The following is a 15,407-nucleotide window of genomic DNA, read 5'->3' as shown; positions in this document are numbered from 1 at the left end:
AAGGTCAAAAACAGTGAACCTAGCAGCAAAAGTGAATCTGACTTTATGCAAGATTATTTATAGGTTATATTTATCCTAATTAGTGTTACTCTTCATATGTTTTGCTACTTAAATGTTAAAGCATTTGACTATGTGATGCTTCCCCAAACCCTAAAGGAAAGATTGCCTAATAAACAATGAAAGCACGGTGTTACATTTTTACCATCCAAAACAATTTAAACTTTGAAACACATTTGGCATCAACAGTTGCATACAAGGGACTACAGACCTATAATATAGGATGGAGTGTAAGAGGAGAGAGGGAAGGCAGAGGAATCAATCTTTGAGCTAAGCCTTGAATTATGAGTGTAGTTTGCATGAAAAAGAAAGGAATGACATCACTGGGAGAGGCATGAAAAGACTTGGTCTGTATTGAGAAAAGTGAGGTCACAGTGGCTGGAGGGTAGGGTGTGTAGAGGGAAAGAATAGTGGGAATTGAGGCTAGATAGATAAGCTTAGAACAAATTATGAAAGCCTCTGCATGCTAAGAAGTGTGCGCTAAATACTCATGTTTGAAATATTTATACAGTAATTTGAGTGTGGGGATGGGGATGGAGGTAAGAGTTAGGGTCAGGCAGAGATTGGAGTTAGACCATGGGAAGAAATAAAAGAACATTCTCTGAATACTCAGATGACCAAAAGTGACAAACTCTACATCAGGATGAGGGAATCTCCTCTTGGGGTCCAACAACCTCAGCCATCTAATAAAGTCTAGAACAGTCAAGATGAGAGTCACAAAAGTAGATGCCAACCTATTGTTGTTTAGATGAAGCAAACCCTATCTAAACCAATATGGAAATAGGAGACAACACAGAAAAGCATTAGGGCTAAGGTTTTCAAGCAGCTGAGAGTTTCAAGATGGTAGTGTAAGAGGATGCTGAGCTCAAACACCTCCTCCCCCATGAATCCATCAAAAATACATCTACATCTGGAGCAATTCTCACTGAAAACAAACTGGAGATTGGCAGAAAGACTCTTCTACAACCAAGGCTCTAAAGAAAGATACACACAAATTTGGGTAGGAAAGGAAGAGAATGGATCAGGTTGGGATTGCTGTGTGAGGGGACACAGAAGAGGAGAGGGATATCAAGGGTTCATAGTTCCTCACTGAGGAGTGAGCAGTTTGAACATATACTGCACACCCTAACTCTGGGGTCCAACACTGGGAAGTTGAGTCCTCTTAGCTGGATTGAAAATCAAATAAAAAATAAATAAATAACAGGAGGGCTGTAAGAAACCTAGACTCCACTCCTGAAGAGTGTACATTTGCTTGCTTACACCAGGTAACAAGGTAGAAGAAGCAGATTGAAACTGCCCTGGGTTCTCGCTAGTTTTCCATGACTGCAGTAGCATGCATCCTGAACCTCTAGCTGCGGTGCAGCTTCCCTATTAAGACAAAAGCTGCAGTAGTCAAGAAGAGTGAGCACTTAGGGTGAACACTGAGCACTTGGGGTGAGCAGAATAGGTGTGGACCCAGCACAGCATCTGAGCAAGGTGGCAAATTCTGTGGATAGGGAACTGTCTAGAGCTTTGACAGGCAAGTAGGACAGTCCCAATACATGTACTGGCCTGTACTGGGCACAGGCTCCAGACCCTCTTGCTCCAGTTCTACTCACCTCTGGAGAAAAGGTGTCATTTCTGGGAATGGGGAGAGAGCACACATACAGGGAATGGAGCCAGCCTGGACCTGAACCTCACGACTTCTGCTCCAACTACTTGGGACCTGAGCCTTCCCTCAGTAGGGCAGTGATGACCATTGAGTAGAGAAGTAGCTCCAGATCACATGTGGATCTGGTTTTAGCCCCTCCATCTCCAGCCCCATTTCCCATCAAGGTGATACCTACAAACACACCTTCAGGAAAGACATGACCCGTGCTTACTTCAGAAACAGCTCTCCCACCAAAGACACTGGGCACACGCGGACTGCATAGGGTCAGTTCCAAACAATGACATCTTTTCCAGACCATGATAGGTAACTGTTTCAAATAATTTCATATAGACAGAGAAGGTTTAAAAAAAATGAGAGAAGAAGTTGTTTCAAATGAAAGGATAAAAAAAAGAAATAATACAAAAACAACTAATGAAGCAGAGATACATAATTTAGCAGATAAAGAGTTCAAAACATTGCTAATAAAAAGGATAACTCACCTTGGGAAAGAATAGATGAACACAGTGAGAATTTTAACAGGAACTAGAAAATATAAAAAACGACCAGTCAAAGATGAAGAATACAAAAACAGGAATAAAAAACACAAAAGAAGGAATTAACAGAAAACAGGAGACATCATAATAAAAATGCAAAAGTTAAAGAAAGATTTCTAAGGACAGCAAGAGGAAAAAAAAGGAGGTCACAAAGAATGGAAGCCCCATAAGACTATTGGATGGTTTTTCATTGTAAACTTCACAAAAACAAAGGGAGTGGCATAATATATTTAAAGTGCAGAAAGGGAAAAACCTATAACCTAAGATACTCTGCCAGCAAGATTATCATTCAGAACTGAGGAGAGATAAAAAAAATTCTCAGACAGGCAAATATTAAAAGAGTTCACCAATACTAAACTTACCCTAAAAGAGGTGTTAAAGGGTCTTCTCTAGGTGGAAAAGAAAATGTTACAACAAGATGTATGAATTTATAGGAAAGGAAAAATCCCACTAGTAGAAGCAAATATACAATAGAGGCTATGGATCAATCACTGAACTTAAATGGCTACCAGTTTAAAACAAGTAGATATAGTTATAGATCAACATATATGGACCCCATAGCAACCACAAAAAAAAAAAAGCAGTAGACACCCAAAAAATATTGAGAAGGGAACGAAAGCAAACAGTTAAAGATAATCATCAAACCACAAGGGAAGAAACTGAAAGAAGAAAGAACAGAGAACAAATATGGAAACAACCACAAAACAAGTCACAAAATGGCAATAAGTATACACATATCAACCATCATTTTAAATGTCACGGACTAAATGCTCCAATCAAAGGACATAGCATGGCTGATTGCATTAAAAAAAAAAAAGACCCATCTTTATACTGCTTACAAGAGACTCACTTCAGATCTAAAGACACACCCAGACTGAAAGTGAGGGGATGGAAAAAGGTATTGCATGCAAATGAAAAAGAAAAGAAAGCTGGGGTAACAATAATCATATCAGACAAAGCAGACTTTATTTTTTTGTACAACATTTTTATTGGAGTATAATTGCTTTACAATGGAGTGTTATTTCTGCTTTATAACAAAGTGAATCAGTTATTCATATACATATATCCCAATATCTCTTCTCTCTTGAATCTCCCTCCCTCCCAACCCCCTAACCAACCCTTCTAGCTGGTCACAAAGCATTGAGGTGGTCTCCCTGTGCTATGAGACTGCTTCCCACTAGCTATCTATTTTACATTTGGTAGTGTATATATGTCCCCATATACACTACTATTCTCTCACGTTGTCCCAGCTTACACTTCCCCCTCCCTGTGTCCTCAAGTCCATTCTCTAGTAAGTCTGCGTCTTTATTCATGTATTGCCATAGGTTCTTCATGATCCTTTTTTTTTTTTTTTTAGATTCCACACTTATGTGTTAGCAATGGTATTTGTTTTTCTCTTTCTGACTTACTTCATTCTGTATGACAGACTCTAGGTCCATCCACCTCACTACAAATAACTCAATTTTGTTTCTTTTTATGGCAGAGTAATATTCCATGGTATACATGTGCCACATCTTTATCCATTCATCTGTCGATGGACACTTAGATTGCTTCCATGTCCTGGCTATTGTAAATAGAGCTGCAATGAACATTGTGGTACATGATTCTTTTTGAATTATGGTTTTCTCAGGGTATATACCCAGTAGTGGGATTGCTGGGTACTATGGTAGTTCTATTTTTAGGATTTTAAGGAACTTCCATACTGTTCTCCATGGTGGCTGTATCAGTTTACCTTCCCACCAACAGTGTATGAAGGTTCCCTTTCTTTCACACCCTCTCCAGCATTTATTGTTTCTAGATTTTTTGGTGATGGCCATTCTGACTGGTGTGAGATGATACCACATTGTAGTTTTGATTTGCATTTCTCTAATGATTAATGATGTTGAGCATTCTTTCATGTGTTTGTTGACAATCTGTATATCTTCTTTGGAGAAATGTCTATTTAGGTCTTCTGCCCATTTTCGGATTGGGTTTTTTTTGTTTTGTTTTTTGATATTGAGCTGCATGAGCTGCTTGTAAATTTTGGAGATTATTCCTTTGTCAGTGGCTTCATTGGCAAATATTATCTCCCATTCTGAGGGTTGTCTTTTCATCTTGTTTATGGTTTCCTTTGCTGTGCAAAAGCTTTGAAGTTTCATTAGGTCCCATTTGTTTATTTTTGTTTTTATTTCCATTTCTCTAGGAGGTGGGTCAAGAAGAATCTTGCTGTGATGTATGTCATAGACTGCTTGATCTATGTTTTCCTCTGAGATTTTTATAGTGGCTGGCCTTACATTTAGGTATTTAATCCATTTTTAGTTTATTTTTGTGTATGGTGTTAGGGAGTGTTGTAGCTCTCCAATTTTCCCAGCTCCACTTATTGAAGAGCCTGTCGTTTCTCCATTGTATACTCTTGTCTGCTTTATCAAAGATAAGGTGACCATAAGTGCGTGGGTTTTTCTCTTGGCTTTCTATCCTGTTCCATTGATCTCTATTACTGTTTTTGTGCAAATACCATACTGTCTTGATTACTGTAGCTTTGTAGTATAGTCTGAAGGCAGGGAACCTGATTCCTCCAGCTCCGTTTTTCTTTGTCAAGATTGATGTGGCACATATATACAATGGAATATTACTCAGCCATAAAAAGAAATGAAATTGAGCTATTTGTAATGAGATGGATAGACCTAGTGTCTGTCATACAGAGTGAAGTAAGTCAGAAAGAGAAAGACAAATACCACATGCTAACACATATATATGAAATTTAAGAAAAAAAATGTCATGCAGAACCTAGGGGTAAGACAGGAATAAAGCCACAGACCTACTAGAGAACGGACTTGAGGATAGGGGGAGGGGGAAGGGTGAGCTGTGACAAAGCGAGAGAGAGAGGCATGGGCATATATACATTAAAAAACGTAAGGTAGATAGCTAGTGGAAAGCAGCCGTATAGCACAGGGAGATCAGCTCTGTGCTTTGTGACCGCCTGGAGTGGTGGAATAGGGAGGGGGGGAGGGAGGGAGATGCAAGAGGGAAGAGATATGGGAACATATGTATATGTATAACTGATTCACTTTGTTATAAAGCAGAAACTAACACACCATTGTAAAGCAATTATACCCCAATAAAGATGTTAAAAAATAAATAAATAAAGTGAAATACAATAAAAAGAAAAAAAAGATTGCTTTGGCTATTCAGGCTCTTTTGTGTTTCCATACAAATTGTAAAATTTTTTGTTCTAGTTCTGTGAAAAATGCCAGTGGTAGTTTGATAGGGATTGCATTAAATTTGTAGATTGCTTTGGGTAGTAGAGTCATTTTCCCAATGTTGATTCTTCCAATCCAAGAACATGGTGTATCTCTCCATCTATTTGTATCTTCTATAATTTCTTTCATCAGTGTCTTATAATTGTCTGCATACAGCTCTTTTGTCTCTTAGGTAGGTTTATTTCTAGGTATATTATTCTTTTTTTGGCAATGGTAAATGGGAGTGTTTTCTTAATTTCACTTTCAGATTTTTCATCATTAGTGTATAGGAATGCAAGAGATTTCTGTGCATTAATTTTGTATCCTGCAACTTTACCAAATTCATTGATTTGTTCTAGTAGTTTTCTTGTGGCATCTTTAGGATTCTTTATGTATAGGATCATGTCATCGAGAAACAGTGACAGCTTTACTTCTTCTTTTCCAATATGGATTCCTTTTATTTCTTTTTCTTCTCTGATTGCTGTGGCTATAATTTCCAAAACTATGTTGGATAATAGTGATGATAGTGAGCACCTTGTCTTGTTTCTGATCTTAGTGGAAATGGTTTCAGTTTTTCACCATTGAGAACGATGTTGCCTGTGAGTATGTCATATATGGCCTTTACTATGTTGAGGTAAGTTCCCTCAACGCCTACTTTCTGGAAGGTTTTCATCATAAATGGGTGTAGAATCTTCTCACAAGCTTTTTCTGCATCTATTGAGATGATCATATGTTTTCTCTCCTTCAATTTGTTAATATGGTGTATCACATTGATTGATTTGTGTATATTGAAGAATCCTCGCATTCCTGGGGTAAACCCCACTTGATCATGGTGTATGATCCTTTTAATGTGCTGTTGGATTCTGTTTGCTAGTATTTTGTTGAGGATATTTGCATATATGTTCATCAGTGTATTGGTCCGTAGTTTTCTTTTTTTGTTAACCTTTGTCTGGTTTTGGTATCAGGGTGATGGTGGTCTCATAGAATGAGTTTAGGAGTGTTCCTCCATCTGCTATATTTTGGAAGAGTTTGAGAAGAATAAGTGTTAGCTCTTCTCTAAGTGTTTGATAGAATTCGCCTGTGAAACCATCTGGTCCTGGTATTTTGTTTTTTGGAAGATTTTTGTGTTTATTTTTGCTGTACACAGGCCTCTCACTGTAGTGGCCTCTCCCATTGTGGAGCACAGGCTCTGGATGCACACGCTCAGTGGCCATGGCTCATGGGCCCAGCCACTCCACGGCATGTGGGATCTTCCCGTACAAGGGCACAAACTGATATCCCCTGCATTGGCACGTGGACTCTCAACCACTGCACCGCCAGGGAAGCCCCTGTTGGAAGATTTTTAATCACAGTTCTATTTCAGTGCTTGTGATTTGTCTGTTCATATTTTCTATTTCTTCCTGGTTCAGTCTTGGAAGGTTGTGCATTTCTAAGAGCTTGTTCATTTCTTCCAGGTTGTCTTTTTTTTGGAATATAGTTGCTTGCAGTAATCTGTCATGATCTTTTGTATTTCTTCAGTGTCAGTTGTTTCTTCTCCTTTTTCACTTCTAATTCTATTGATTTGAGTCTTCTCCTTTTTTTTTTTTTTTTTTTTTTGCAGTACACGGGCCTCTCACTGTTCTGGCCTCTCCCGTTGCAGAGCACAGGCTCCAGACCTGCAGGATCAGCAGCCATGGCTCATGGGCCCAGCCACTCTGCAGCATGTGCGATCTTCCCGGACCAGGGCACAAACCTGTGTCCCCTGCATCGGCAGGCGGACTCTCAACCACTGCGTCACCAGGGAAGCCCTCAAAGCAGACTTTGAAACAATGTCTAGGGAGTTCCCTGGAAGTCCAGTAGCTAGCATTCTGTCACGTTTGATCTCTGGTTCTGAAACTCAGATCCCACAAGGTGCACAGCATGGCCAAAATAAATGAAATAAATTAAAATAATACTTCCGGGAAGATGGCAGAAGAGTAAGACGTGGAGATCACCTTCCTCGCCACAGATACACCAGAAATACATCTACAAGTGGAACAACTCCTACAGAACACCTACTGAACACTGGCAGAAGACCTCGGACCTCCCAAAAGGCAAGAAACCCCCACGTACCTGGGAAGGGCAAAAGAAAAAAGAATAAACAGAGACAAAAAGATTGGGACAGGACCTGCACCAGTGGGAGGGAGCTGTGAAGGAAGAAAGGTTTCCACACACTAGGAAGCCCCTTCGCGAGCGGAGACTGCAGGTAGCAGAGGGGGGGAGCTTCAGAGCCACAGAGGAGAGCACAGCAATAGGGGTGTGGGGGGCAAAGTGGAGAGATTCCCACACAGAGGATCGGTGCTGACTGGCACTCACCAGCCCGAGAGGCTTGTCTGCTCCCCCGCCAGAGTGGGTGGGGCTGGGAGCTGAGGCTCGGACTTCAGTCAGAGCACAGGGAGAGGACTGCAGTTGGCAGCATGAACACAGCCTGAAGGGGGTTAGTGCACCACGGCTGGCCGGGTGGGAGTCCGGGGAAAAGTCTGGACCTACCGAAGAGACAACAGACTTTTTCTTCCCTCTTTGTTTACTGGTGTGTGAGGAGAGGGGATTAAGAATGCTGCTTAAAGGAGCTCCAGAGACGGGCGCGAGCTAAGGCTAAAAGCGTAGACCCCAGAGACAGACATGAGATGCTAAGGCTGCTGCTGCCACCACCAAGAAACCTGTGTGTGAGCACAGGTCACTACCCACACACTCCTTCTAGGGAGACTGTGCAGCCCTCCACTGACAGGGTCCCGTGATCCAGGGACAACTCCCCCGGGAGAATGCATGGCGCGCCTCAGCCTGGTGGAATGTCATGCCAGCCTCTGCTGTCACAGGCTTGCCCTGCACTCCGTGACCCTCCCTACCCTCGGCCTGAGTGAGCCAGAGCCTCCGAATCAGCGGCTCCTTTAACCCCGTCCTGTCTGAGCAAGGAACAGACGCCCTCCGGCAACCTACATGCACAGGTGGGGCCAAATCCAAAGCTGAGCCCCTGGAAGCTGTGAGAACAAAGAAGAGAAAGAGAAATCTCTCCCAGCAGCCTCAGAAGCAGCGGATTAAAGCTCCACAATCAACTTGATGTACCCTGCAGCTGTCGAATACATGAATAGACAACGAATCATCCCAAATTAAGGAGGTGGACTTTGAGAGCAAGATTTATTATTTCTTCCTCTTTTCCTTTTCTTGTGAGTGTGTATGTGTAAGCTTCTCTGTGAGATTTTGTCTGTATAGCTTTACTTCCACCATTTGTCCTAGGGTTCTATCCATCCGTTTTTTGTTTGTTTGTTTGTTTTAAATTTTTTTTCTTAATAATTGTATTTTATTTTAATAACTTTATTTTATTTTACTTTATCTTCATTCTTTCTTTCCTTCCTTCCCTCCTTTAGACAATGAATAATCCAAATTGAGGAGGTGGACTTTGAGAGGAAGATTTAAGATTTTTTCCCCTTTTCCTCTTTTTGTGACTGTGTATGTGTATGCTTCTGTGTGAGATTTTGTCTATATAGCTTTGCTTAAACCATTTGTTCCAGGGTTCTATCCATCCGTTTTTTTGTTTTTTTTCTCTTAATAATAATTTTTTTTAATTATAATAATTTATTATATTTTATCTTACTTTATTTTATTTTACTTTATCATATTTCTTTCTTTTTTCTTCCTTCCCTCCAACGTTCCTTCCTTCCTCCCTCTTTCCCTCCCTCCATCCTTCCCTCTTATCTTTCTTTCTTGCTTTCTTTCTACTTCTACTAATTCTTTCTTTCTACCTTTTCTCCCTTTTCTTCTGAGCCGTGTGGATCAAAGGCTCTTGGTGCTGCAGCAAGGAGTTAATCCTGTGCCACTGAGGTGGGAGAGCCAACTTCAGGACACTGGTCCACAAGAGGCCTCCCAGCTGCACATAATATCAAATGGCGAAAATCTCCCAGAGATCTCAATCTCAGCACCAGCACCCAGCTTCACTCAATGACCAGCAAGCTACAGTGCTGGACATCCTATACCAAACAACTAGCAAGACAGCAACACAACCCCACCCATTAGCAGAGAGGCTGCACAAAATCATACTAAGTCAACAGACACCCCAAAACACACCACCAGATGTGGACATGCCCACCAGAAAGACAAGATCCAGCCTCATCCACAAGAACACAGGCAGTAGTCCCCTCCACCAGGAAGCTGACAAAGCCCACTGAACGACCCTTAGCAACTGGGGACAGACACGAAAAACAACAGGAACTACGAACCTGCAGCCTGCAAAAAGGAGACCCCAAACACAGTAAGATAAGCAAAATGAGAAGACAGAAAAACACACAGCAGATGAAGGAGAAAGACAAAAACCCACCAGACCTAACAAATGAGAGGAAATAGGCAGTCTACCTGAAAAAGAATTCAGAATGATAGTAAAGATGATCCAAAGTCTTAGAAATAGAATAGACAAAATGCAAGAAACATTTAACAAGGACCTAGAAGAACTAAAGATGAAACAAACAATGATGAACAACACAATAAATGAAATGAAAAATACTCTAGATGGGATCAATAGCAGAATAACTGAGGCAGAAGAATGGATAAGTGACATGGAAGATAAAATACTGGAAATAAATAATGCAGAGCAGAATAAAGGAAAAAGAATGAATAGAATTGAGGACAGTCTCAGACACATCTGGGACAATATTAAACACACGAACATTCGAATTATAGGGTTTCCAGAAGAAGAAGAGAAAAAGAAAGGGACTGAGAAAATATTAGAAGAGATTACAGTTGAAAACTTCCCTAATATGGGAAAGGAAATAGTTAATCAAGTCCAGGAAGCACAGAGAGTCCCATAGAGGATAAATCCAAGGAGAAATACACCAAGACACATATTAATCAAACTGTCAAAAATTAAATACAAAGAAAACATATTAAGAGCAGCAATGGGTAAACAACAAATAACACACAAGGGAATCCCCGTAAGGTTAACAGCTGATCTTTCAGCAGAAACTCTCCAAGCCAGAAGGGACTGGCAGGACATATTTAAAGTGATGAAGGAGAAAAAACTACAACCAAGATTACTCTACCCAGCAAGGATCTCATTCAGATTTGATGGAGAAATTAAAAACTTTACAGACAAGCAAAAGCTGAGAGAGTTCAGCACCACCAAACCAGCTCTACAACAACTGCTAAAGGAACTTCTCTAGACAAGAAACACAAGAGAAGGAAAAGACCTACAATAACGAACCCAAAATAATTAAGAAAATGGGAATAGGAACATACATATTGATAATAACCTTAAAGGTAAATGGACTAAATACTCCCACCAAAAGACACAGATTGGCTGAATGGATACAAAAACAAGACCCATATATATGCTGTCTACAAGAGACCAACTTCAGACCTAGAGACACATACAGATTGAAAGTAAGGGGATGGAAAAAGATATTTCATACAAATAGAAACCAAAAGAAAGCTGGAGTAGCAATTCTCTTATCAGACAAAGTCGACTTTAAAATAAAGACTATTAGAAGAGACAAAGAAGGACACTACATAATGATCAAGGGATCGATCCAAGAAGAAGATATAACAATTGTAAATATTTATGCACCCAACAAAGGAGCACCTCAATACATAAGGCAAATACTAACAGCCATAAAAGGGGAAATCAACAGTAACACATTCATAGTAGGGAACTTTAACACCCCACTTTCACCCATGGACAGATCATCCAAAATGAAAATAAATAAGGTAACCCAAGCGTTAAACGATACATTAAACAAGATGGACTTAATTGAAATTTATAGGACATTCCATCCAAAACTAACAGAATACACATTTTTCTCTAGTGCTCATGGAACATTCTCCAGGATAGATCATACCTTGTGGCAAAAATCAACCCTTGGTAAATTTAAGAAAATTGAAATTGTATCAAGTATCTTTTCCGACCACTACGCTATGACACTAGATATAAATTATAGGAAAAGATGTGTAAAAAATACAAACACATGGAGGATAAACAATACAACTACTCATTAACGAAGTGAACACTGAAGAAATCAAAGAGGAAACCAAAAAATACCTAGAAACAAATGACAATGGAGACATGATAACCCAAAATCTATGGGATGCAGCAAAAGCAGTTCTAAGAGGGAAGTTTAGAGCAATACAATCCAACCTTAAGAAACAGGAAACATCTCGAATAAACAGCCTAACCTTGCACTTAAAGCAATTAGAGAAAGAAGAACAAAAAAACCCCAAAGCTAGCAGAAGGAAAGAAATCATAAAAATCAGATCAGAAATAAATGAAAAAGAAATGAAGGAAATGATAGCAAAGATCAATAAAACTAAAAGCTGGTTCTTTGAGAAGATAAACAAAACTGATAAACCATTAGCCAGACTCATCAAGAAAAAAAGGGAGAAGACTCAAATCAATAGAATTAGAAATGAAAAAGGAGAAGTAACAACTGAAACTGCAGAAATACAAAAGATCATGAGAGATTGCTACAAGCAACCCTATGCCAATAAAATAGACAACCTGGAAGAAATGGACAAATTCTTAGAAATGCACAACTGCCAAGACTGAATCAGGAAGAAATAGAAAATATGAACAGACCAATCACAAGCACTGAATGTGAAACTGTGAGTAAAATTCTTCCAACAAACAAAAGCCCAGGACCAGATGGCTTCACAGGAGAATCTATCAAACATTTAGGGAAGAGCTAACACCTATCCTTCTCAAACTCTTCCAAAATATAGCAGAGGGAGGAACACTCCCCAACTCATTCTACGAGGCCACCATCACCCTGATACCAAAAACAGACAAGGATGTCACAAAGAAAGAAAACTACATGCCAATATCACTGTTGAACATAGATGCAAAAATCCTCAACAAAATACTAGCAAGCAGAATCGAACAGCACATTAAAAGGATCATACACCATGATCAAGTGGGGTTTATTCCAGGAATGCAAGGATTGTTCAATATATGCAAATAAATCATCGTGATACACCATATTAACAAATTAAGGAGACAAACCATATAATCATCTCAATAGATGCAGAGAAAGCTTTTGACAAAATTCAACACCCATTTATGATAAAAACCCTGCAGATAGTAGGCATAGAGGGAACTTTCCTCAACATAATAAAGGCCATATATGACAAACCCACAGCCAACATCGTCCTCAGTGGTGAAAAACTGAAAGCATTTACACAAAGATCAGGAACAAGACAAGGTTGCCCACTCTCACCACTATTATTCAACATAGTTTTGGAAGTTTTGGCCACAGCAATCAGAGAAGAAAAGGAAATAAAAGGAATCCAAATCAGAAAAGAAGAAGTAAAACTGTCACTATTTACAGATGACATGATACTATACATAGAGAATCCTAAAGATGCTACCAGAAAACTACTAGAGCTAATCAGTGAATTTGGTAAAGTAGAAGGATACAAAATTAATGCACAGAAATCTCTGGCATTCCTATACAGTAATGATGAAAAATCTGAGAGTGAAATCAAGAAAACACTTCCATTTACTATTGCAAGAAAAAGAATAAAATATCCAGGATTAAACCTACCTAAGGAGACAGAAGACCTGTATGCAGACAATTATAAGACACTGATGAAAGAAATTAAAGATGATACAAATAGATGGAGAGATATACCATGTTCTTGGATTGGAAGAATCAACATTGTGAAAATGACTCTATTACCCAAAGCAATCTATAGATTCAGTGCAATCCCTATCAAACTACCACTGGCATTTTTCACAGAACTAGAACAAAAAATTTCACAATTTGTATGGAAACACAAAAGACCCCGAATAGCGAAGCAATCTTGAGAATGAAAAAAGGAGCTGGAGGAATCAGGCTCCCTGACTTCAGAGTATACTATGAAGCTACAGTAATCAACACAGTATTGTACTGGCACAAAAACAGAAATATAGATCAATGGAAGAGGAATGAAAGCCCAGAGATAAACCCATGCACATACGGTCACCTTATCTTTGATAAAGGAGGCAGGAATGTACAGTGGAGAAAGGACAGCGTCTTCAATAAGTGGTGCTGGGAAAACTGGACAGCTACATTTAAAAGAATGAAATTAGAACACTCCCTAACACCATACACAAAAATAAACTCAAAATCAAATAAAGAGCTAAACGTAAGGCCAGACACTGTCAAACTCTTAGAGGAAAACATAGGCAGAACACTCTATGACATAAATCACAGCAAGGTCCTTTTTGACCCACCTCCTAGACAAATGGAAATAAAAACAAAAATAAACAAATGGGACCTAATGAAACTTCAAAGCTTTTGCATAGCAAAGGAAACCATAAACAAGACCTAATGACAACCCTCAGAATGGGAGAAAATATTTGCAAATGAAGCAACTGACAAAGGATTAATCTCCAAAATTTATAAGCAGCTCATGCAGCTTAATAACAAAAAAATAAACAACGCAATCCAAAAATGGGCAGAAGACCTAAATAGACATTTCGCCAAAGAATATATACAGACTGTCAACAAACACATGAAAGGATGCTCAACATCACTAATCATTAGAGAAATGCAAATCAAAAGTACAATGAGATATCATCTCACACCAGTCAGAATGGCCATCATCAAAATATCTAGAAACAATACATGCTGGAGAGGGTTTGGAGAAAAGGGAACCCTCTTGCACTGTTGGTGGGAATATAAATTGATACAGCCACTGTGGAGAACAGTATGGAAGTTCCTTAAAAAACTACAAATAGAACTACCATATGACCCAGCAATCCCACTACTGGGAATATATCCTAAGAAAACCATAATTCAAAAATGGTCATGTACCAAATTGTTCATTGCAGCTCTATTTACAATAGCCCAGAGATGGAAACAACCTAAGTCCAACATCGGATGAATGGATAAAGAAGATGTGGCACATATATACAATGAATATTACTCAGCCATAAAAAGAAATGAAATTGAGCTATTTGTAATGAGGTGGATAGACCTAGAGTCTGTCATACAGAGTGAAGTAAGTCAGAAAGAGAGAGACAAATACCGTATGCTAACACATATATATGGAATTTTAGAAAATATAATGTCACGAAGAACCTAGGGGTAAAACAGGAATAAAGACACAGACTTACTAGAGAATGGACTTGAGGATATGGGGAAGGGGAAGGGTAAGCTGTGACAAAGCGATAGAGAGTCATGGACATATATACACTACCAACATAAGGTACATAGCTAGTGGGAGGCCGCTGCATAGCACAGGGAGATCAGCCCGGTGCTTTGTTGCCACCTGGAGGGGTGGGATGTGGAGGGTGGGAAGGAGGGAGATGTGGGCAGGAGAAGATGTAGGAACATGTGTGTATATGTGACTGATTCATTTTGTTGTGAAGTGGAGGCTAGCACACCATTGTAAAGCAATTATACTCCAATAAAAATAAAATAATAAAATAAAATAAGCTTACTTAAAAAAAATTCTACCAGAAAAGACAGAAAAGGGAATTATATAATGATAAAGATGTAAATACAAGAGGAGTATCTTACACTTGTTAACATATACACACCCAATACAGGGGCACCTCAGTCCATATAGCAAGTATCAACAGAGATAAGGGGAGACATTGACAGTAATACAATACTGTAATGGACTTACATCAATGGATATATCTTCTAAACAGATAACGAATACTGAAAAATTGGTTTTAAATGAAACATTAGACCAGATTCACTGAATTAGACATTGCCTGGACTTTCCACCCCCAAACAGCAGAATATGCATTCTTTTCAGGTGCACATGGTACATTCCCAAGAATAGATCACATCCTAGACTACAAAACAAGTCTCAAAAAGTTTATGAGGATAGAAATTCTATCAAGCATATTTTATGACCACAATTGTGTAAAATTGGAAATCTATTACAGGAAGACAAATGGGAAAAACAAAGAAGCAAACATATCGAGGCTAAAAATCATGCTACTAAAATACAAAT

The sequence above is a fragment of the Aethalodelphis obliquidens genome, unplaced genomic scaffold, assembly GCF_003676395.1.
Source record: "Aethalodelphis obliquidens isolate GAN/ISIS:26980383/991018 unplaced genomic scaffold, ASM367639v1 scaffold85, whole genome shotgun sequence".
NCBI lineage: Eukaryota > Metazoa > Chordata > Mammalia > Artiodactyla > Delphinidae > Aethalodelphis > Aethalodelphis obliquidens.
This window is presented reverse-complemented; position numbering follows the sequence as displayed.